A 23,819-nucleotide genomic window follows, 5' to 3' on the forward strand; every position below is an offset into this window, starting at 1 on the left:
TACATGTATCTCAAGCAGCAGCTAGATTTCTACTGAGGAGTACAAGCCATCTCATGCTGCTTTAGAGGAGTGGCCATTTTCCCCTTCTTAATGAAAACAGAACCTCTCACAAGAATACATACTATTGACACAAAAAGTACACCTACTTGACTATATAATCTTTGGCTCATGTCTTTTGTCTCAGAAAGGAAGAGAGAAGAAAGGTAAGGTAATAAAGTTCAGATAGAACATTCAATCCTTTGTCAAGACATTGACAAATGAAGATCACCAAAGAAGGCCTAAAAACAACAATGACAACAAAAGAAATGCTTTGTTTTGAAATAATGTTCGATTTACAGAATAGTTGCAAACATAGTACAGAGAGTTCCCAAATGTCTTTCACTCAGCTTCCCCTAATGTTAACATAATACAAAATTATGTTAGGAAGCTTTTGACACCAAGTTGGCCTGGAATTTTTGGATGAGTTGGTTATAAAGTAACTCTCAGTAAAATATGGCAGTAAGATTAAGGACAAATATAAACCAAAAAATTTTAGGAAGAAAAGAAGAATGTGTACTTTTGGAATTAAAACACTACCAATATTTTAAAAATTCAACTTGTAATAACACAGTTTTAAGTAGCCTTTTTAGGTGGTCACCAGACAGTTATATGTTTTGTGAAAGAAAGAAGAATCTCTTCATTTTGGATAAGTCCTAGTATAGCATAAGCAATAGATTATTAGTATGTTACCACCCCTGCATGGTAGCAACACAGTCAAATAAGTGCTGCAGGTTTACTTCTTCTTTTAAATAATGAAATATCTCTTAAAAATGTAAGCCTGAAAACATAAATATCATTGAAATTTATAGCTAAAATAAAAAGGGTGATTCACCAAAGCATTTGTTTTCAATTATTTTATTAGATCATTTTCCTCCATGGTAGAAAAAGTGAGGAAGACAATGGAGGAACTGCCTTGAGAAGAGAAGTATGAAAGGAGCATAGAATGGAAGGCTGGGATGTCAAGGACAAAACTTCACTGAGGGTGGTTTCTTGGTCCTGAAGTCTTCAATTGTTCCCATTCCTATCTTTTGAAAACAAACTTCCATGCTTACTCTGGGCTGTAAAGACTTTGGACTTTGCATATTGTATTTCCAAAAGAAGATAATGACCCTCTATCTAGATATCGTCAAGGTTAGCCTCCTTTTGAGTTTCCTGATGAAGTTGACAGACTATGCATTGCAATCTAGAATATCAGCAATCTTGTTTTACCAATGATGGTTATGTCAGTAGATAATTGCAGGGAAGGCTTCGTTGAAAACATTTATTAATTTTCCTATAGCAGGCCTTTGAACTACATTGCATATAATATACATTTTTTTCAAGGTCCTCTTGTACTTTAGGTTTTCCCCAAGAAAAGACTGAAGCAAGGATTTGGGTGTGAAAATAATCCCAGAAAGCAAGAATAAGGAAGTGGGAGTGGGACAAGGAAAGAAGAAAACCAATATAACAATAAGTTGCTCAGGTTACTGCTATAAGCATTGAAGCTTGATTTCACTGGGATTTTCTGAGAAGCATATAAATGCCTCTAAGAATTGTCCACTTAGGCACATATACACCATGGAATACTATGCAGCCATAAAAAAGGATGAGTTTGTGTCCTTTGTAGGGACATGGATGCAGCTGGAAACCATCATTCTTAGCAAACTATCACAAGAACAGAAAACCAAACACCGCATGTTCTCACTCATAGGTGGGAACTGAACAATGAGATCACTTGGACTCGGGAAGGGGAACATCACACACCGGGGCCTATCATGGGGAGGGGGGAGGGGGGAGGGATTGCACTGGGAGTTATACCTGATGTAAATGACGAGTTGATGGGTGCAGCACACCAACATGGCACAAGTATACATATGTAACAAACCTGCACGTTATGCACATGTACCCTACAACTTAAAGTATAATAATAATAAATAAATTTAAAAAAAAAAAAAAAAAAAAAAATTGTCCACTTATGTTGGAAAGGTTGCCCCCCTCGGGTGTTGACTCTCCTGAACTAATAGGCCATATAGGCAACCACAGGGTCAGATCATATCCTCATAAAAATCAGGAAGATGTGCAATCTGCATTTTGGGTGGGGCATTATCAACACAGTTGTAACTGGGCTTGTATAGAACTGTCCACCTGATTCAGCTGGGGCTGAAATCAGAGGTGGTCTGGGAGGATATGATGCAGACATTGCAGATGTCTGCTACAAAACTCTAGCCAAAAAGTGCTTAAGAACCAAGGCCCTTAGGGAACATGGCTATAAATAGCATGGAAGAGAGTAGAGGACTTAGTTGGGCTTGTCAGACAAGGAAATGCTCTGTTTCTCTGAACCTTTCATTTTGGGTAAAAATCTTATTGTCATTATTAAAATAGAATTAAATAAGGCATTGTCTTGGACAGCTATGCTTTGAATATTTCCATTTGAGAAGCAAATGGAAAACCTCTGTGGTCAAAAAATCACATGGTAGAGAAAAACCCACAGAGAGTTTTTTCTGATAAAATGATATGCATATGTATAGTAATGATATTCCAAATGATGAAAGACAGAGAGGGACTGGAGTCCATACTTTTGCTCTTCTATTACCAAATAGCCTTTCTCTCTTTCTCACCCTCCCTCTTCACTCTCTTCCCTCCTACTTTCCCTCTGAATGTGTCATTAGTATTTTATTGGTGATTTTCTATTATTCTTTTACAACAACCAGATGATTACGTCTTACCCTACCTATGGAACTTTCAAAATGAAAAAAAAAAATGTGATCACCCTTACTAAGAGGATAAGTATAGTCTTAATAAGGAAAACATTCAACAACCCTGATCACGGTTTGAATAAAGGTAAAGAGTTGGCTAGGTTTTGGACTGTTAATAAATAGGGGGACAGGTAGAAATTTCCAGAGCATCAGGAAAACAGCTTCAGAGTAAAGGAGACATTACATTTACCGAGGTCCAAAGGCTGCCCAAGTCTACAAGAGGCTGGCTATAACCAATCCATCAGCAAAGCAGCATCCCATTCAGGTAGCATCATATTTGGCATACAAGGAAGACTGTCTTCTCCAGCACTTCACTTAGCCTTCTTCTGGGTCACCTTCTTATAAAAAGAGACAGCTTCCAGCTAAGCTTCAAACACAACCATAGGCCCACTGCCCTCTCTCTCCAAAAATGATTCACTATCCAATTTGTGTGAGTCTAATTTATCTCTAAAGGAATGCATGGTGTTTCCAAACAGTGTAAAATTTTACACATGCATCTTTCGGGTTTTCTTTTTTGAGTATTAATGGATAAAATCAACTTGCATTCTATTGGCTGTTTTCATTAAAATTCAAACTTGCGCTATTGTCTCATCCACTCCTACTTCTGCCCAGGGACTCTTTCTTTGATATCTAGGCTATCACTAATAAAATATATTAAATAGTATGGTATTCTCAAGGGCTATTTACAAAGCTCAAGCATACAAATAAAAACCTACAATCAAAACCAGTTTTGTCAGTGACACATTATAAAGTAGAGGTGTTAATCGAAGGCTTCAACTGGTACTATAACCAGTTGCTCCCTTATTTCAGGGCAAAGATCCACAGGACATGTATTCCTTGGAAAGACCCTGTCTGGGTGGACACAACCACTAGCTTTACTCATTATATCCACCTAAAAGACAAGTATTGACAATGAAAACTAAAGAATTTTATTCCCAAACCTGATAGCCTAGAGGGCCCATTGCTGCTGAAAACTAGAATCACAGCCTCCAGAAGTCAAAAGAAACTAAAACTTGACTCTAAATGAATTTAACGTGGCTAATTACATAAAGTTGGTGGGCTGAACCTAGAAGTTTATATATGAGTAAGAGAAGATGTAATATCAGACGTGCAAAGAACTAAGAAATTTCTACAGCAGGAAATGTTAATGATCTTAAGCACAAATTGTGAGTTATTTTAGTTCCCTAAAAAAAATACTTCTCTTTGAAAAAAACAATCTATACAAATAACTTAATCCTCTGCTATAGAAAACTGCTTCTATAGATTCTTCCTATGATGAGGTCAGTAAAAAGACTGTGGAATTCATTTTTTTAACCATTTGTCCTTGTTCACATGGACAGAAGGGATGAGAGATGAAAGTATACTGTTTAAGGTGTAGAATTCTCTCCTCACCCTTCTTTATTGGCTCACTTAAGAATAATCAATGCATCTGCATGAACAAGAAGGGTATGTTATTGATGGTCTGGCTTCCGGAAGTAATTAAATGAAAAATGTAACATTGCTTGATTGGTTAAAATGTAGTGTTAGGGGAATAGAAAGATGGGCAAGAAATGGACAGATTTATTGACAATAAAAGTGGTGACTATAATAGTGTTATTATCATAAACATTTGGCCCTACATGAAATGATTCTATGCTCCTGAGTTTTTACCCTTTGTTTCTGGTTAACGTATTATTTTGTCCTCTTCCTCGGTGCTGATTGTCACTTATAATAGCCATTAAGATGCCTACTTATATATAGTATTTTTCAAAGAGTAATGCACGTTCTTTTCATATGCAAAATGTATGACCATAGCTACTCCTGAGTGTACAGGTGACTATCTGTGTATCTGTGCACGTGTGCCCTTTTGTGTCTGAATGTATGCGTTTTCCATTTCTTGAAATTCAGCTTTATTTTTATTAGTTGAAGTTAGCAAGTAACTGAATGCTAGTGAAATGCAACTTTTTTGTCATCTTGATGATATTCACTAAAGATAATTTTGGCTTTGATGTGTGAATTTTTGTGACTTAGCCGTAACCAGTGTTTTATAAGTTTCAAATTTATTCTGAAATATTTCAGTTGTATGAAAGGTATTGAAATAATATAACAAACACATATGTACATCTCACCCAACTTAGGAAATGATATATACCAAAAAATTCATGCCCCCTCTTGATGTCTCCTTGGAGAAACTTCCCACCCCCTTCCATAGGTAAACATAGCCTAGGATTTGATGTATTTCTCTAGATTTTCTTATTTATGTATATTTGTTTGAAAATTATCTAATGTTTTAAATTTTATATAAACGGTATACTGTTCATATACTTCTGAAACTTGCTTTCCTCATTTACTATTAAATTTAGATTTTCATCTGCGTGGACAGATATAGTGGATTTTTCCACTGCTGTATATTATTCTGTTGGATGGATAAGCAATAATGGAAACATTCTCTTGATGATTGACATTTGGGTTCTTTCTAATTTTTGCTATCATTAAATTCCTTCTATTGTATTAGTGTTTATGTGTGCATGTGTGAGAGTTTTTCCAGGATCTAGACCTAGGAATAGAATGCCTGAGTAATAAGATATGTCTAACATTAATATGCATTGCCAAATTGATCTCCAAATTTTTATACAAATGTATACTCCTAACATCAGTGTATCCTTACCACAAATAATGCGAATATATTTTAATTGGCATTTCCTTGATTATTAGCAAACTTGAGAAAATTTGATATATATAAAACATTTATATTTCCTCTTTTGAGAATTGCTTGTTCATATATTTTCCCCATTTTTCTATGGCATTGTTTCTCTTAATTAATTTATATGAGGTTATGAAACTCAAGAAAGCCACTTATTCATGGCGCAGGCTTGCAAGTTCTGCCTAAGTTTGAGGGTAGAACAAGGTGCATAAGCACAAGGAGGTGATTAGCTGCTACTGTGGGGCAGACAGGAGATCTGCCCTTGTTCTGGACTCCTCTCTTATGAGAGGCAAAGCCATCTGCCATGGGGTGGGTGCAGGGGAGGTGTCATTTTATATATACATATATATATACACACACACATACATATATATGCTCTTAGCAGCAATCATGACATAAAAATTTCCCAAAAATGATACCCTGGATGTTATTTGAACTATAGCCTTACCCTTCAAATATTACATTGATGCAATAAATATAATATCCCTACCCTACCACTTAGTTCTATGAGGATACAGGGAGAGGAAGTGGGAGAGAATATGCAGACAGTAATTTCTAACTCATTGAACTGACCGAGATATAATTAAGTAACATATAAAGTGTTCAGCCCTGAGGTTGGAAAAGAGAATTCACTCAAGATAGGTAAGCTTCAAAAATAATTTTAAGGAAAATAAAGATAACTTCTCCGAAAGTAACATGCCACTTACAGAGTTCTATGAGGTTACGTAAGGACCTCTTCCCATATCACCCTTACCCCCAATCTTAATTCATTACCTCCAAGCTATTTTGGACTTGAAAGCCAGAAAATCCATCTTACTAGAAGTATATGTAAAGTAAGAGTAAATAAGTGTTGAGGTTACTAAGAGTAGCTTTCCTGTGAGCAAAGGGCAGAAATATTGATACTGTGGTCATTCAGAGCCACTTTTATAACTTATATTTTGTTCCTGGCTATGTGTCTGATAGGTGACAACTTAAAAACTGAGAAATACAAGATTTTTTTTCTTTCTTATAAATGTCAGTAGACTCTATCAGCATACTCTCCAAAAATAAGCATTAGTCTGGAAAAGTACTGGAGAGAGGTTTTTTCTTCCCAATAAGCCAAGAAGTGAATAAATACATTAAGACTTTTAATAATATTATAGCATCTAGGTATCTTATTGTATATTGTCTCAAAATTTTTATTCCAAACTGATGTAAAATGATACACATAACAACATATGAACAACCTATAATGTCAAAAGTATAGTTATACATCAAGATTTGAATCTCAGAATATCTTTCCAATAAAATATATTTTAATGGCAGTTAGCTCACCTAGGTAGTTCTAAAAGACTACATAAACCATGATTTAGCTAGACGCTAATGTCAAAAATACGTGTCTGAAGGCTGGACCAGTTTAGGTGTTAGAAGGAAGAAGAAAATGCTTTTACTTTTAGTACTCTTTCATTTCTCTTTGTGAACTTTGTTTTGCCCTTTATTCCCCTTTCTTAAGAATATCCATGTCTTCATGCTATCCCAAATGCTTTGCCCCTTCCCCATCAAAGCTCTGTGAAGTTGAGATAATAGTTCAGTTAAAAGCAGTCTGAACTAATTCATACTAACATGAGAATGATTTCTTAATCTTCCCAAAGGAGTTTGAATTCTTAAAACATAGCTTTGATAACCTAATTAAATCTTCATGATCATAATTCAGGCACCAAGTAGAAAATTTAACTAAGTAGAAAATTCAGTCAATATTTGGTGAGCTATTTGAAGTGAAGGGTGAATATTGAGAGTCATCACTGCCTTGGGAATTGCTTTTCATAATCTATTCCCTCCTGCTAATAGAGACTTTAAAATTCTCTGACATCTACTTCCCATGCAGTAGTGGCTCTATCTTCAGAGAGCTGTGTAAATGGGCATATTTTTATACCAAAGACTAGTATGTCAGGGCTTCCTTTAGAAGACAGGAATAATCATTTTTGAAATGTTTGTGTTTTATTTTCATCTCTTGTAATTAGTCTTTCTGACTTTGTTTTTAATCTACTTGATGAACTTGATGGGGAAAGAATAATTAGTAGACGCTGAAAAGAAAACACTTCATTCTCTATGCTTTCTCTCATTCTGTCTCCACCAATAAACAAATACATAAATAAATAAATAGGAAGAGGAGGATAAAAGAAAACAAGCAAAGACAACTTACATATTGAAAGTAATTATTCATTCTGGATCATGACATAGAAGAAAATATTTTAAACAAGGCTTGCCACTATATCCTGCAGTAAAAGTGAATACTAGCATGAAAGAATGCTATCTGCAAAAGCAGTGAAAGAGTAACATTAAAGTTAAAAGATAATAGAATTAAGTTCCTTGTGGTCATAAAAACATATTAGACACAATTACAGATTCTGGTCTTCTAGTCAATGAACACCTGATTCTTGACATAGTTTTAAGGATAGCAGTGTGTGGTTATGAACAATGGTTATAAAATCTAAATTGCATTATTGATTCATAGTCCAGCAATTCCTTGTTTACTCTGTGCCTGATGACAAGACTGCCTGCTCTTTTGCAACACCGTGAAGCATGTCCTAACACCACTTTAAGTCCTGCTGGAGGTCACTGATCCAGAAGAAATAGAAAATTATTCTTGCTCAACTTTTAAAGATTCCTTTGTCTCCCCCAAGCATTCTCACTGATTGAATCAGTAATTCTCATTACTATGCCTGCACTGAGGTCCTGTAAACCATGCCTGTCTCTCTCCCTTCTGACCTGTTTGGCTGAATTGAAAGAGGAATGTGGGGTTTTACTTCACTTTTATCTTCACTTCTCAAGGAACAGAATTCTCCCAACACACCATTTATGTTTCAAAAGAGACTTTTCCTTAAGGAGCTGTTCTGTTCCTAAAACTTATAGCAGCAATCTGATATTAAACAAAGCTCTAGTCAGTGAACTCCAATCACAAATGGAATGCATAACTTGTTCATGCATTTGTTCACAGGGATTTATTAAGCCCTTAGTATATACCAAGCACTAGATTAATTGCTAGGGCAAAAACAGTGAACGAGAGAGACAAAGTCTCACGTTTTATGAAGCTTAGCACCAAGACAGAAAGACAGACTTGAATGATAATTACAAGATTGAGGATGTTATAAAGGTGTACACAGGGGACCAGTGAAGGCCTTTGGAAGAAGGCCTAACATGTAAGCAGAAATCAGAAGGTTTAGTAAGAACCGAAAATGTTAAATGTTTCCAAATGTTGAAAGGAGGGGTTATGCAGAAAGAACAGCTTATATGATGCTGTGAGATGACAGCAAACATGACTTATTTGCAGAAAAACAGTTCCTTATAGCCAGTAAGTGCTAAGGGATAAGGCTTTAGATATAGGCATGATTCATATCACAGGAAAACCTTATAGTCATGCCAAAGATTTGGTCTTTTTCCTACGGGCCATGACATCTTTTTAAGTTGGGGAGTGACATTTGCATTTAAAAACTATCTTTCTGGCTGTAACTGTAAAAATAGATTTGAGATTTGCAAGACTGGCTGTAAGGAATGCAATTATGAAGTTGTTACAAACCTCTGGTTCCAGCAACATGACAGACGAAGATAGCAGAAAAAAAATCTTGCTAAAAAGATTTAGACATTCTATAAAAAAATAATAATAAATAAATAAATAAACAGTGTACTGAAGTATGTGTGGTCATAAGAAAGACAGATGACAGAAATGAAGATGGAGCTACAACCCCAGAGAAGCCAGAAAGTGTGGCTGGGCGCAGTGGCTCACGCTAGTAATTCCAGCACTTTGGGAGGCCAAGGCGGGCGGATCATGAGGTCAGGAGATCGAGACCATCCTAGCTAACACGGTGAAATCCCATCTCTACTAAAAAACAAAAAACTAGCTGGGTGTGGTGGGACGTGCCTGTAGTCCCAGCTACTCGGGAGGCTGAGGCAGTAAAATCGCTTGAACCCGGGAGGCAGAGGTTGCAGTGAGCTGAGATCGCGCCACTGCACTCCAGCCTGGGCGACAGAGTGAGAGTCTATCTCAAAAAAAAAAAAAAAAAAGAAGAAGAAAGTGAGGCATTATTCTGGCTGCCTAGGAGAATTTATATGACTTACTGATTTTCAGGCTTGGGTTTTAATATCCAAGTAGGGACAAATATGTTGTCAGAAGTGTGAATGAGGTGTGAGGTTGGAACTAACATCTCAAAGGGCTTTAGTCTCAATGAAAAGGTGAAACAGATCAAAATTCACCAGTTGGCAGATGGACACAAGAAGAAACTCTGATTCCTTGTCTTTATTAAGATGGTCTTGAGAAGGAGTGCTCTCATCTCAGAATTTTAACTGCTGGGCCCTCACTTCACATAGATTTGGGGTTCATATTTGTACTAACAACTTAGATCAAAAACATCCAGGAAACCAAGCACAAAATTAACCTGTAGAAATGTTCCTGTAACCCATACCACAAGGAATATTCACGGAAAAACAAAACAAAAGGCTGCTAAAGATAGTCTTAAGAACAAAATTTGAAATTTTTATAAGATAGTATTTTACTATGGCTAAAAATCAATGGACATAACAATTAAATGAGAAAGAATTCAGAAAAATAAAGTGACATTATGAAGGGAGTAGGAAATGAGTAGGTATAAATAACACAAAGAAAGGAACATTCTTTAAAAAAAGACACAAGTAAAAATGATAGAAGAAATTTGAGGGGGAAAAGCTTTTAGGAATGAAAGACATGGTTGCTTAATTAAATCAATATACAGGTTAAAAATTATTTCAGAAATAGCTAACAAGAAAAATAATACACTAGATTTGGATCTAAGCAAATTACCCAGAATGCAGCACAGAAACCTGAAGAAATGAATACCATGAAAAAATGTTAAGAAAAGTAGAAGATACAATATGCAAGATCAACATACCCAATAGGAATACCTGAAATAGATACATAGAAAATGAGGAACAGGTAATATTCAATGAGAAAATGGCACTGATCCTTTAATTAATGAAAAACATGAATATTCAAATTCAAGAGTCCTACCCCTCCATGTTCCAAGCGGGATAAATAAAATTTGCATCTGAATATATCATTGTGAAACTGTACAAAACCAAAGACATTGAGCACATCTTGAAATAGCTAGAAATAAAAAACCCATAAAATCAAAAGGAACGATAATTAATCTGTCAGTAGACTTTCACCAGTACCAATGAAAGCCATACAACAGTTGAGAGAAAATAACTGTCAACTTAGAAGACAGTTGTCCATTCTCAGGCTTTTGCTTAGAAAAATATATATATAGCCAGGTGCGGTGGCTCACACCTGTAATCCCAGCACTTTGGGAGGCTGAGGCGGGCCGATTACCTGAGGTCATGAGTTCAAGACCAGCCTGACCAACATGGAGAAACCTCATTTCTACCAAAAATACAAAATTAGCTGGGCGTGGTGGTGGCACATGGCTGTAATCCCAGCTACTCGGGAGGCTGAGGCAGGAGAATCGCTTGAACCCAGGAGGCGGAAGATTGTGGTGAGCAGAGATAGCACCACACAAAAGCGAAACTCCTTCTCAAAAAAAAAAAAAATTATATATATATACACACACACCCACACATATATACACACACATATATATACACACATATATACGTATATACACATATATACGTATATACACATATATACATATATACACATATATACATATATACACATATATACATATATACACATATATACATATATACACATATATACATGTATATATATTTTTAAGATGTGTTCGTATAAGGAGGAAATTGAACATAGAAGGAAGGACTGAGATACAAAAATTAATGGTGATGCCAGAAAGTATGAATATAAAAATATAAACATATTGGCTTTAACAAAATAGTAATTGCAATTGAAAAATTTGGGAACTATCAAAAGCAAGTTGTACTAAATGCTGAAAATGATATGCAAAATGGAAATTAAAAGATAAGGCTGAATATAGTTTAAGTAGTCTTAGCCCTTGTATTATTTAGAAGACAAAGAACCAAAACAATTTAATAAAAACAGAAAAAGAAAAATATGCACAAAAAAGCAAAACATAAAGCACAAAATAAGATAGTTTAAATAAACCGAAATAAATCAGCAATCATCAAAAATGTAAAAAGACTAAATTGACTAGTTAAAGGCAGAGAATGTCAATTTGAATTAAAATCTACTTTATGTGAAAAAATAGTGGAGGAATAAAAATATAGAAGGCAAATACTAACCAAACAAGGCAAATTATAACTATATTCAATATTAATCAAAATGGAGCTCCAAGAAAATAAATATTTTTAGGTTTGGGAAATACTTTATAGTATTAAAAAGAAACTTCAGTAGAATGAAACACCTGTATAGACCTAACAATGTGTCATCAAACTATTTAAAGGTAAAAATGACCTAACAATGTGTCTTCAAACTACTATGAATTTTTAATTTCATAATCACAATGGAATATTTTCATGTATTTTCTCAATAACTGACTGAAAAAATACAGAATGTAGAATTTTGAGCAACACTGTTTATTGGATACTCCTAAAGAATCCTTTACTTGGCATCTAGGGAACATATATTTTTTTCTAGTATACAGGGAATATTTACAAAAATTCAACATAATGTGCCACAAAACAGGACTCAACAAACTCAACAGAAGAGAAATGCATCTATTGGTGAGCTCAGAGGTTATATTCTTACATAATATCTGAGAGGAAGCAAAGCAAAAACATGTGCCATCACAATACACGTAGTAACAGTAATCCCAGAGATGTTATGGGAGCACATGAGGGAGGTATGAAGAAAGACTTTCTGAAAGAGTTGATGCATGTGTGAAATAGTAAACTGCAAATAGATGTTAGCCAGGCAAGATTCTTTTTTGCCTTTTAAAAAAATTGCAATATAATTCACATGCCATGAAATTCACCAACATAAAGTGTACAAGTCAGTGGTTTTTAGTATATTCACAAGGTTATAAAGCTATCATCATTATCTAACTAAATATCATCGAACTCTAGAATATTTTCATCATTCCAAAAAGAAATTACATACCCATTAGCAGTGACTCCTCATTTTCCCCTCTCCCCAGTTCCTGGCAACCGCAAATCTATTTTCTATCTCTATGGATTTGTCTATTTTGGACATTTCATATAAGCGGAATTACACAATATTTGACCTTTTGTGTCTGGCTTCTTTCACTCATTAGAGTGCTTCAAGATTCATCCATGTTGTAGCACGTATCAGTGTTTCACTCCATTTTATTGCTAAGCGATACTTCATATAAGGGTATGCCACATTTTGTTTATCCATTCATCAGTTGATGAACACGTAGGTTGTTTCCATTGTTTGGGTATTATGAATAATGCTACCATAAACATTTGTGTACAGTTTTATGTGAACATATGTTTTCAATTTTTTGAGTATGTAAATATGAGCGGAGTTGTTGGGTCATATGGTAACTGTTTAACTATTTGAAGAACTGCCAAACTGTTTTCTACAGCAGCTGTACCATTTTACATTTCCATAACCAGGTAAAACTGGGTATCAGTGTGTATGCCTGCAGAAGGAGCGAGAGAAGTTTTCATATCAGGGAAGTGGCAGTGGCCAAAAGTAAAAGCAATGACATTAGGGTCAGAACAGTATGAATAAAACCACAAAGATGAACCACTTTACTTTGTACTGAAGGGAATAGAAGCTCATATTGCCACATGACAAAGTTGCAAAGCAGATAGTTAAAGGATATAGAGACTTGACAAGCAAGATTTTTCCAACCTGTTAACTATGTCACATTGGGCAATTCAGGTAACAGCTCTGACCTCTGGTTTCTTCATCTGAAAAGATTAACATTTCTTATTCTGCAAACCTCCTAGGATTGTGGGAATCAGATGGAAAAGGGGCAAGAAAAGCACTCATGAGATTGAGGGTATAGTAATAGCAGAAAGCTAGATACAACATAGATCTAAGGAGATTGATGCCCAGTCACAGCCTCAATATAGGTCATATAGTTTTGATCTCCAATAAAGCCATAAATTCATCCTGGTTTTCACTTCTCAAGGAGAGTGGAGGGTGTATGGGGAGGTTATGGTCCATTCACTCATTCTGGAACCCAGGATATTTTTATCTTGAGATTGTGTCATCTCCCACAAGTGTTCTTCAAGTTTGCTATGCATGAACAAGCAATCATAGAGATTTTATGGGCCAGAACTGATAGTGGTACACATTAGTTTTGCTCACATTCCTTTGGCCACAACTTAGTTACATGGCCCTATTGAAAGGTAAGGGAGGTGGGAAAATAGAGTTTAGTTGTACACCCAGGAAGAAGAGAAAGGCATATAATGGTGAGCTCCAGTGCTGTCTGCTCTAAGTATTTGATTGAGTGATAAAAATAATTCCTATCGAAGTCTTTAATCTTCCTTTTTTTATTTTTCTTTTTTAGCTCCTCCATTTTCAACTCGATTCAACTCAATCCTGTTTGTTGAGAACTACTTTGGTGAGTCAGCAAGGGAAAGAGGACAGAATGGGGATTTTGAATTAATGCAAGACTTGAATAAAATTCTGATTCCCTTATTCCTATGGGAATTTTAGCAAAATACTCTATCCACCTTAGCCTCGGTTTCTTCATCAGTAAATCTTGGTGATAAGATCTACTTAAAAGATCTATATTGAGGATAAAATGAAATAACAGCCATTAAGCCCTCATAGGGCAGACTGGACAACCAATATAAGTTATTTCTTCATCTTCTTTTCTCACTGTCATCCCAGCCACTGTGTCTGAAACTCTGTGGGGATTAAAGATGGACAACATAAACCTGAGTGTGAGGGATTCATAATCTAACAATTGTGACAACAGAGATGGGGACAAAGTTGGTTAGGCTAAGTGAATCACCTCTTATAAATGCATAAATGACATTGATGGTATTAATAGAATCATTGAATGGTGGCCCTTCATGAGAGTACAGTGTTCAGTTTTCTCATCTTCAGATAGGGAAACAAAGTAGTAAAATGTCTTGCCTAAAACCAAGTATAACATTTTTTAGGGCTATTATAGACAGGCACATTTGGCATACATTAAGGTATTTGCCTAAATTATAATGCTTTAAACAGCAGTATGAGGAAGGTACTATTTTATCCCTATTTTGTAGGTAACCACACTGAAGCTTAGAGAGATTACAACCAAAAGATGGTGACCATCAATGGGCAACAGTGAAGGAGGAAGAAAAACACAAGATGAGGACCCAGGACAGAGGCTATAGTAGATGCTGAAGGGTAGCAATTTCACTGAACAGGATATTTGAACTCACTAGATTAAAGCATCTGAAGGGTTTTAAAAAGTAGACCCTGATTTACTTGGTCCAACATGGGGTGTAGATATCTGATTCTCAGGTAATGTAGGTGTGAATACCAATTTGTGAACCATTGCACTACTAGACATAGTTCTTTCTTGCTAGGAGCTTCCAATGTTGTAGGAAAGATGAGGCATAACAATAAAAAATGTCCAATAAATATGTGAGCTACCACATGATGTTGAGATCTCAGAGATTGCAAAGGAAGAAGCAGGCCCAGTGGCTTAAAGTGGTCTGTGATGGCTTCCTCTGCAAAGATGGATGACTTCACTAAGTAGAGAAATATTCCATAAAGCAGGAATAAGATGGGCAAACTTTTGGAGGTGAAAGAAAACAGTGGTTTCAAATGAGATGAGTATTTCTTAGTTTTGGTAAGTGTACCATGGTTATATGAGATGTTACCATTAGAGGAAGATGAGTGAAGAGTAAACAGCAACCTTCTGTACTATCTTGCAACTCATATACAAATCTAAAAAACGTTTTCAGTACTTGTATGTATGCATGAGTAAGAGACAGAGTCTGTCTGTGAGAGAGAGTTTGTGTGTATCTGTGATGAAGGACATGGTTGTGAAGGAGGAAATGAGAGAATCATTGTAGTTTTCCTGTTACAATTAAGGGAATTGAAGCAGAAAGAACAGGGGTTTGTCCAGTGTCACACAGTCAGTTAGAAGCAAAGCTGTAATTAACCCACCCCAGTACTCCTTATACAGAATAAAACAAAAGGTATAAGCTTAAGAAGTGGGGGAAATCTGTGAGTGGGGAGTATTTAGGACCAAATACAGTGTTGGTAAATTCATGCTTGTTATGGTTTCAGACTGTGTAAGTTAAGTCACGGGAAGAAAACTTCTAAAAATGATTGATATCAAATTTAACAGATTAAGAGTTAAAATATGCTCTTCTCCATAAATACCTACAGGATGATTTACTTCACCATATGTGAATAACGCTCTGGTTTTAATCAGCAACATATTGCATAGTGAATGCTAACTTGTGACTTGTCTACTACAATTAATTGGTAAACATGACTGTATTTTTAGAACATAATTGCAACATTTATTAATGAAGGCACGAAATGGACTTTCATAATTTTATGTCTGCCAGTGGGGATTTCATAAAGGCATCAAATAATACTATTACAGAGTCCTGGGCTGTGCCCTCACATTGCATTATTTTGTTTTTATTTTTTATTTTTTATTTTTTCATTTTAAATTGTTATTTTCTTAGTTTCTAATAGGAAATGCTGATGGTTCTTCCAAAGTACAAGTAGTTTGTAGGTCGGGGTGGTTAGATTTGCTGAAGAATGAAATGTGAGATGTGAGACAAAGAAGAGTCAACAGTAATACCAAGATTCTTGGCCTGAGAAACTGAAACAACTGAGTTGCTATTATCTGAGATGAAGTAAGAGAAGGTATTGGGAAAAATATCTGGAATCCAGTTTTGTACAAGTAGAGTTTGAGATGTTAGTCACATACCAAGTAGGCATTTTTGGAAGAGAAACCTAGGAAATACTCTTCTCGACATCAGCCTTGGCAAGGAATTTTTGGCTAAGTCCCCAAAAGCAATCGCAACAAAAATAAAAATAGACAAGTGGGACCTAATTAAACGAGAGAGCTTCTGCACAGCAAAAGAAACTATCAATAGAGTAAACAGACAACCTACAGAACAAGAGAAGATATTCATAAACTATGCATCTGACAAAGGCCTAATGTCCAGAATCTATAGGGGACTTAATAAGCAAAAAATAAATAACCCCATTGAAAAGTGAGCCAATGACATGAACAGACACTTCTCAAAAGAAAACATACACGTGGCCAACAAACATATGAATATATGCTCAACATCACCAATCATTAGATAAATGCAAATCAAAACCAAAATGAGATAACATCTCACACCAGTCAGAATGTCTATTATCAAAAAGTCAAAAACAACAGATGCTGGCAAAGCTACAGAGAAAAGGGAATGCTTATACACTGATGGTGGAAATTTAAATTAGTTCAGCCACTGTGGAAAGCAGTCTGGAGATTTCTCAAAGAACTTAAAACAGAGCTACCATTTGACCTAGGAATTCAATTACTAGATATATACTCAAAGAAAAATAAATCATTCCACAAAAAAGACCCATGTACTTGTATGTTCACCATTGCACTATTCACAATAGCAAAGACATGGAATCAACCCAGATGCCAATCAATGGTAGATTGGATAAAGAAAATGTGGTAATATACACTATGGAATACTATGCAACCATAAAAAAGAATGAAATCATGTCCTTTGCAGCAACATGGTTGCAGTTGGAGGCCATAATCCTAAGCAAATTAATACAGGAACAGAAAACCAAATATCACATGTTTTCACTGATAAGTGAGAGCTAAACACTGAGCACACATAGACACAAACCTGACAACAATAGACACAACAGACTGCTAGAAGCCGGAGGGAGGGAAGGGGCCATGGGTTGAAAAACTACCTATCAGGTATTATGATCACTACCTGAGTAATGGGATCTGCACCCCAAACCTCAGCATCATGCAATATTCCTATGTAACAAACTTGTACATGTACCCCCTGTATCTGAAATAAAAGTTGAAATTTTAAAAAAAGAAAATGAAAGCAACAGTAATTTTTAAAATATGTGTAATCTTAAAGGCTGGCAGGATAGCCAGAAAACAATGGGGAAAGGTTTATTTTTTTTCTTATGTATTATCAAACTGGTAGAACATGGAGTATTTGGGGGATGGGGTACGACAGATTTGAATAAGCTGCTGAAGATGGGCTGAGTTTCACTAAGACACAGAGACCTAAAGAGAAAGACAAGGAAGCAAAGATAAAAGAGCACAAAAGACAAGCTTCAGCCATTTTAAACACTGCCATGAAACAAGAAGAGAATCTCCCTGTCTCATACCTCATCTCTGCAGACCATGGGCTTCTGCCCCATCAGCTTTCTGGAATTCACAGTAACACCATTAGTTCATTTTCTGAGGACTTTTGGTTTCCTAAGAAGCCAATAGTTACTTGTAATATTGTTTCTATGGATAATTCCAAACAGTGCCCAGGTCACTTGAATACACAGAGCTGCTTCAATGTTAAAAGCTCACTCGTCCCTAATTAAGCTGGTTAGTTTAATTTTCAAATTGGTTGGACTCCTTCAATATCTCTTGCAACTTTTTCCTTATATAGCTGTCACTCATCCTTAGAGGGCACATATTCACTGCAGACAGGAGGGTCATGGCTTTAGAGGAAAGACATTCCCTGCAACTCCTGACCTTTTGGGAATCAAATGCTCCCCGCTGGTAGATTTGATGACAACTCAGTCTCACCTTTAGCCCTGCTATATCCAAAACTCCTGTTTTCATTAATGAATTAATTAGAATTTTGTTTGGGAGAATGTTGTGACACCTCTTGAGATGATTGGAGACATCCTGGGGAGTTGCAGAACCAGAGTCAGGAATCTCTTCTTTGAGATATTTTCATCTGAAAACTGAGAAAATTGACATAAGAAAAATAAATGACATACGGTGTCTTAGGCAACTGGGGAAAAAAAGTATCTGTTGAAAAGCTAAGAGTGAAAGCACAAATAATTAGTGATACAGAAGTATCATCAGAACCCAGTTCTTTTGGTCATGTGAACAACTTAAGATGGAGGCTCAGGTCTCAGAGTTGTATATGGGCTGACCTTGTTCCAGAGAGAACTTACGGAGACTGGCTCTAGGAGGTATTATGCAGTCAATTTGCCCTGAATATATAAGTGTTTTGGAGGCATAGTAGGGAAGGACCCTACTTTTCTGGCAGAGATGATGGAAAGATAGTTATTACCAACCTAGTGCTGCTTCACTTTTTCTCAAATGTAAATATGGATCTCCATGATTCATGGCAGTCCATGAGGGCTTATATTTCACTTCTCATGCCTCCGCCATGGCACCAGCCAGAACCCCACACAGAATGAATAGTTGTTAAACTGGAGCATGATTTGCAAAGCTGTACACTTTTTTTGATGTCTTCTGGCAAATCTCACACAATTCTAACAATTTAGATTGTTTTGAGGGCTTTCTTTTGTTATGACCTCAACCTTGTAGTTGGCCCACCAGATATTCAGTCTAGGCCAAAAATCAAGTAATACAAGTCAGGCTATAAAGCTAACTTTGACGCTAAGGGAAAAAGGAAAGGACATCATAACTCAAACCTATGGTTAGCCCCAGTAATCATTTGCTAGATATAAAATCCAGGAAAAACATAATCAGATGCTCAACTCACACCTGATGCTGGCCAGCCTCTCACGTCCTGCCCTATCCTTGTCTCTTATAAGGCTTGCTATTCCTGCATTTAGCCTGAGAGCACATTGGATGACAGAATAGATGAAGTTGTGTTTTATAATTATAAAAATTTTGATTTAAAGTTATAAAAAATCTTTACAGGAGATGAGAGCCTGTAAAATAAAAATTTTACAATAAAAAAAGATCTTAGAGTCATCCACTCCAACTTCTGCGTTTTGTAGATGAGAAAATCAAAGTCAAGGGGAGAAGAGTGACTTGCCTAAGATAAAAAAGCTGGTTAGATGGACTGCTACTGAGAAATAAGAAGAAGGAATAACTGACACCACAACAATGTGAACAGATTTCCAAGGAATTATGCTGAGTGAAAGAAGCCAGTCCCAAAAGGCTACATACTATATGATTTCATTTAAACAACTTTGTTGAAATGATTATAGAAATAGAGAACAGATTAGTGGCTCCACGGTTTGAGAGAGGTAGGTAGGTGTCTCTATAAAAGGGCAACAAGATAAATTTTTGTGGTAATCAAGATGTTCTGTATCTTGACTACACCGATATCAATATCCTAGTTGTGATTCTGTACTATAGTTTTGAAAGATATTACTTGTGTGAGAAACTGGATAAAAGGTATATAGAGGGTATGTGGAAATTTTCTGTATTATTTCTGGAAACCCAATGTGAATATACAATTATTTCAAAATTAAAAGTTTAATTTTTTTTTAAAAAAAGGCATGGTTCAAATAAAAAAGAAACCCTGGTTCAAAAAAAAAAATCACCTACAATCATTCATGAACATATCCTATATCTTGATTAGATAGTGGTTATGAGGTTGTGTAAGTTTTTCAGTCTTATCCAACTGTATGCATTTTTCTCAATAAAAAAAGAAATGATGGCAAAACAGCAAATGTTTGCAGCAAACTATTGCTCCAACATTTGGACTTGAAATATGTGTAAACCTGTTTATAAAATGATATTTTCTTCTGACTTGGTTTCTTAGTCGGAATCAGTAAGCATCCTATTTGTATGTCACCACCAACAGCCAAAAATAAGAAAATAAAAAAGCACGTTAGAGACAGAATGGGGTCTACGACATAGACATTGTGACACTGAGTAGAGTGCCTGTCCCATGGCCAAAAAATTGCCTCGATGAGCTACACCCCTACAGGGTTGCACATTCCAAGTAAAATGGTAAGGTAGCCCTGGAATAAAACCATAGGACACAACAATGTGAGTATGCAACCAAATGTCAGCAACCTTTCATAATGACTACAAAAATAGATGTCTGGTGAGCTTGAAGTTTGGGACTACCAAGGGTGGCGGTTTGCTCATGAAACTGACCTGAGAAATTTACCTTCAATTCATCTAGGCTTGCCTCAGTATCAGTATGTTGGTTGTGTTAACCAATTATTTGCACCAGTGCCTAGGCACACATATAGTCAGAGGCTCCAGAATAGCTGGGAAAATGAGAAAGAGAAGCTCTTGAAGGCCCTGAAGGCATTTAATCTCAAGTGGGTGATCTTGCTGGGGATTTGTAGGTCATGGGAACCTTGCTCCTTTGCCTGGATGGCTGCTAAGTCCTCTGTTCTCTGTGCCCATTTGTGGCAATAAGTGTTTCAGTTTTCCTCCTACCCCTTACATCACTACCTCTTCATGATACCTGTGCCAGAATCACTGCTGCAGTTCAAACATAAAGGGGCTGGTAGGGTGATCAACTCATTGTAGTTTGCCTGAGACTATCTCAGTTTTAGTACTAACAGTCACATGGCACAGGAACCCCTCTCAGTCCCAGACCTGTTAGAGACAATTGGTCACCTTAGGTGCTGGCCAAGGTTGGAGGTCACAAGGGAAGGCTGTATGCCACCAAAAGGTTTCCTGCAGTGTCATTTCAGTTGATGAATTCACCCCAGTCCCGGCTTAGAAATAGGACGTTCACTTTCTACACTGAAATTAGATCCATCTCAAAGGAAGACTCGCAGCATCTGTTCGTTGAAACTGATGCATAAAGGCAAGTACTACTGTGACTACTTTACACATAAAGTTAAATACCACTGGACGACTGGCTACAGCAGATCAGGAGATCAGGGCATTCTCTCCTCACAGGGAAGCTTCATGCAAAAACAAAATATTGACAGAAAGCTGTCAGGCTAGCAGGGAATCAGAACAAGGGGTCTAAACTTTATGATCCATGACAGAGTCAGCTGAAACAGAGATAAAAGTCCAGGGGTGCCTGCACACACACACACAGACACCACCTTTACTCTCATTCAACCCAAAGGAAAGTTTCACTAAACACTACTCACCCTTGCAACATATAATTCTCTGATATTTTCTATTTTATTTCATTTTATAAATGTTTGAGAAGCACTATGATCAAGTATGACAATCATATGTTCACAGCCTTTCTCCAAACAGATTAAATGACAGTGGATTAGGTTTCCTTTACCTAATTTGAACTCACTTTCCCACTCAGTCTCCTTGCACACCCAGGTCCCTGTAATTGAAGCTGTGTGTTGGAAGTCTGCAATCTGACATTTTAGATGCAGGTTTATCCCTGGCTTTATCCCTGCACATCGTGTGTGTGTGTGTGTGTGTGTGTGTGTGTGTGTGTGTGTGTGTGTATCTTACTAGATTAATGCTCACAGAGACACATTCTTCCTGAGTTCTTGGGAAGCATGTCAATCTTACCCCCAAAAAACATCCTACAATTATCAACTAATAATTTGTTTTCTAGAACTTGACAGGTGGCCAAGTGCTTTGTCATATTTTATTTATTTGTGTACCCATTTGTCTCATTCCATTCATGTTGCTATAACAAAATACTACAGACTGGGTCATTTATAAATAATAGACATTTATTTGTCACAGTTCTGAAGGCTTCCCAAGATCAGGGCATCAGCAGATGTGGTGTCTGGTGAAGACTCACTCTCAGTTTCCAAGATTACACCTTGCTGCAGCGTCCTCCAGAGGGGGGATGAACGCTATATTTTCACATGGCAGAAAATAAATGGAAGGGCCAGACACCTCTCTGAAACCTCTTTTATAAGGGTGTTAGTCCCATTCACAAAGGCAGAGCCCTTATGACTTAATCACTTTCCAAAAGACCCCACCTTTTAATACCACCACAATGGGGATTAAATTCTAACAAGAATTTTGGAGGGGAACACATCCAAACAACGAAATAGATCAAGCAAACATTATTGTTTCCAAATTTTAAACAGATATAGAAGCTCAGATTCAGAGAGATGAAGTGATTTGCCCAAATAACACACCCAGTGAATGACAGAGATTCTGTCTATTGCTAGGATCAGCACCAAGATAGCAGGAGGAAAATGTATAAGACTTTGTGTTACTTGACCTCCAAATAGGTATTTACCGTGGCACCTCTTTGGTCGGCTCTCATCACATTTCTTGAAGGAATACCTCCTTGTGCATCAGGAACTTGTTCTAAGGGGAAATGAGTGGAAAACCGGTATGTAGTTACCCCTCATGATCCAGCCCCCTTTTCTATGTCAGCCATTCCTCTTTGTTGTCTCATCCTTACACTCCTCTACTTCACCCCTTTTCTCCTGCCTCGCCACTCAGTACTCTCCCTTAGTTCTCCCCCACTTCTCTCTCATCTGTCTCTTAATTTCCACTTTTTTCTTCTATTCTTATCAACCTGCGTTATTTATGGAACAATGGTCAAGAACAGAACTTTCCAGTACCAAAGATGGTTCAAGCCCACTGCATACAATTATTGACTAATAATTTATGTTTCAAAGGCCACGTGGAACTTTCAAGATGTCCCAGAAGTAATAAATGCCATATGGACTGCTGGACTCACTTAATAAAGGCCAGCCAAGGTGGCATGCAAATCATTTAGTAAAATATCCTGAGCCACCCTCTCGCCTATCCCCTATTCTTGTCTATGATATCTGGTCATGTTCACTTCCTTCTTATTTAGCTTAGATCTGGGTCTTTAGGTTTCTAGTTTTCTGTATCAGAAGGGCCTCCCCTGGGGAGAGTTTGGTACTTCCCACCCCATCACTATATCCAAGAGATAAGACAAAGCTTAATGTTCAACTCTATTCTCTTCTTGCTAACTGAATACACCCTAGGATTTAGTTTTTGCAACTTCTTTTGTGCTTGCCACCCTGGCTTTGTAGTACCACAGGATGCCACCATTTACCTTGAGAAGAAAGAAAGAACTGATAAAATCATGTGAGTTTTAACATATAAAATCATATGACATTTTCAGGAGAGAAGAATGATGTCATCAATAAATACTGGGCCTCTGTCTATGTGGGTTTTACATCTGTGGATACAACCAACCATGGAATGAAAATATTCAGAAAGAAAAAACATGGTTGTATCTGGACTCAACATGTGTAGACTTTTTCTTGTCATTATTCCCTAAACAATACCGTATAACCGTTTGCATAGCATTTACATTGTAATAGGTATTATAACTAATCTGAAGATTATTTACAGTATACTGGAGGATGTGAGTAGGTTATATGCAAATACTATACCATTTTATATAAGGGACTTGAGCATCCTTGGATTTTGGTATCCTGAGAGGGTCCTGGAACCAATCCTCCACTGGTGCTGAGGGACAACAAGATATTAGCACATTGCAATTTCAAACTGTTTAGGAAATGCTCTTTTAGAGCATGACTATACTATTTGTAGACTAGGGAATGTTGTATGGTGAATCTGAACATATATTTATAATAATTAAGTGAAAATATGTGTGTGGAAAATACACACTCT

This window comes from Mandrillus leucophaeus, unplaced genomic scaffold, assembly GCF_000951045.1.
Source record: "Mandrillus leucophaeus isolate KB7577 unplaced genomic scaffold, Mleu.le_1.0 Scaffold462, whole genome shotgun sequence".
Lineage (NCBI taxonomy): Eukaryota > Metazoa > Chordata > Mammalia > Primates > Cercopithecidae > Mandrillus > Mandrillus leucophaeus.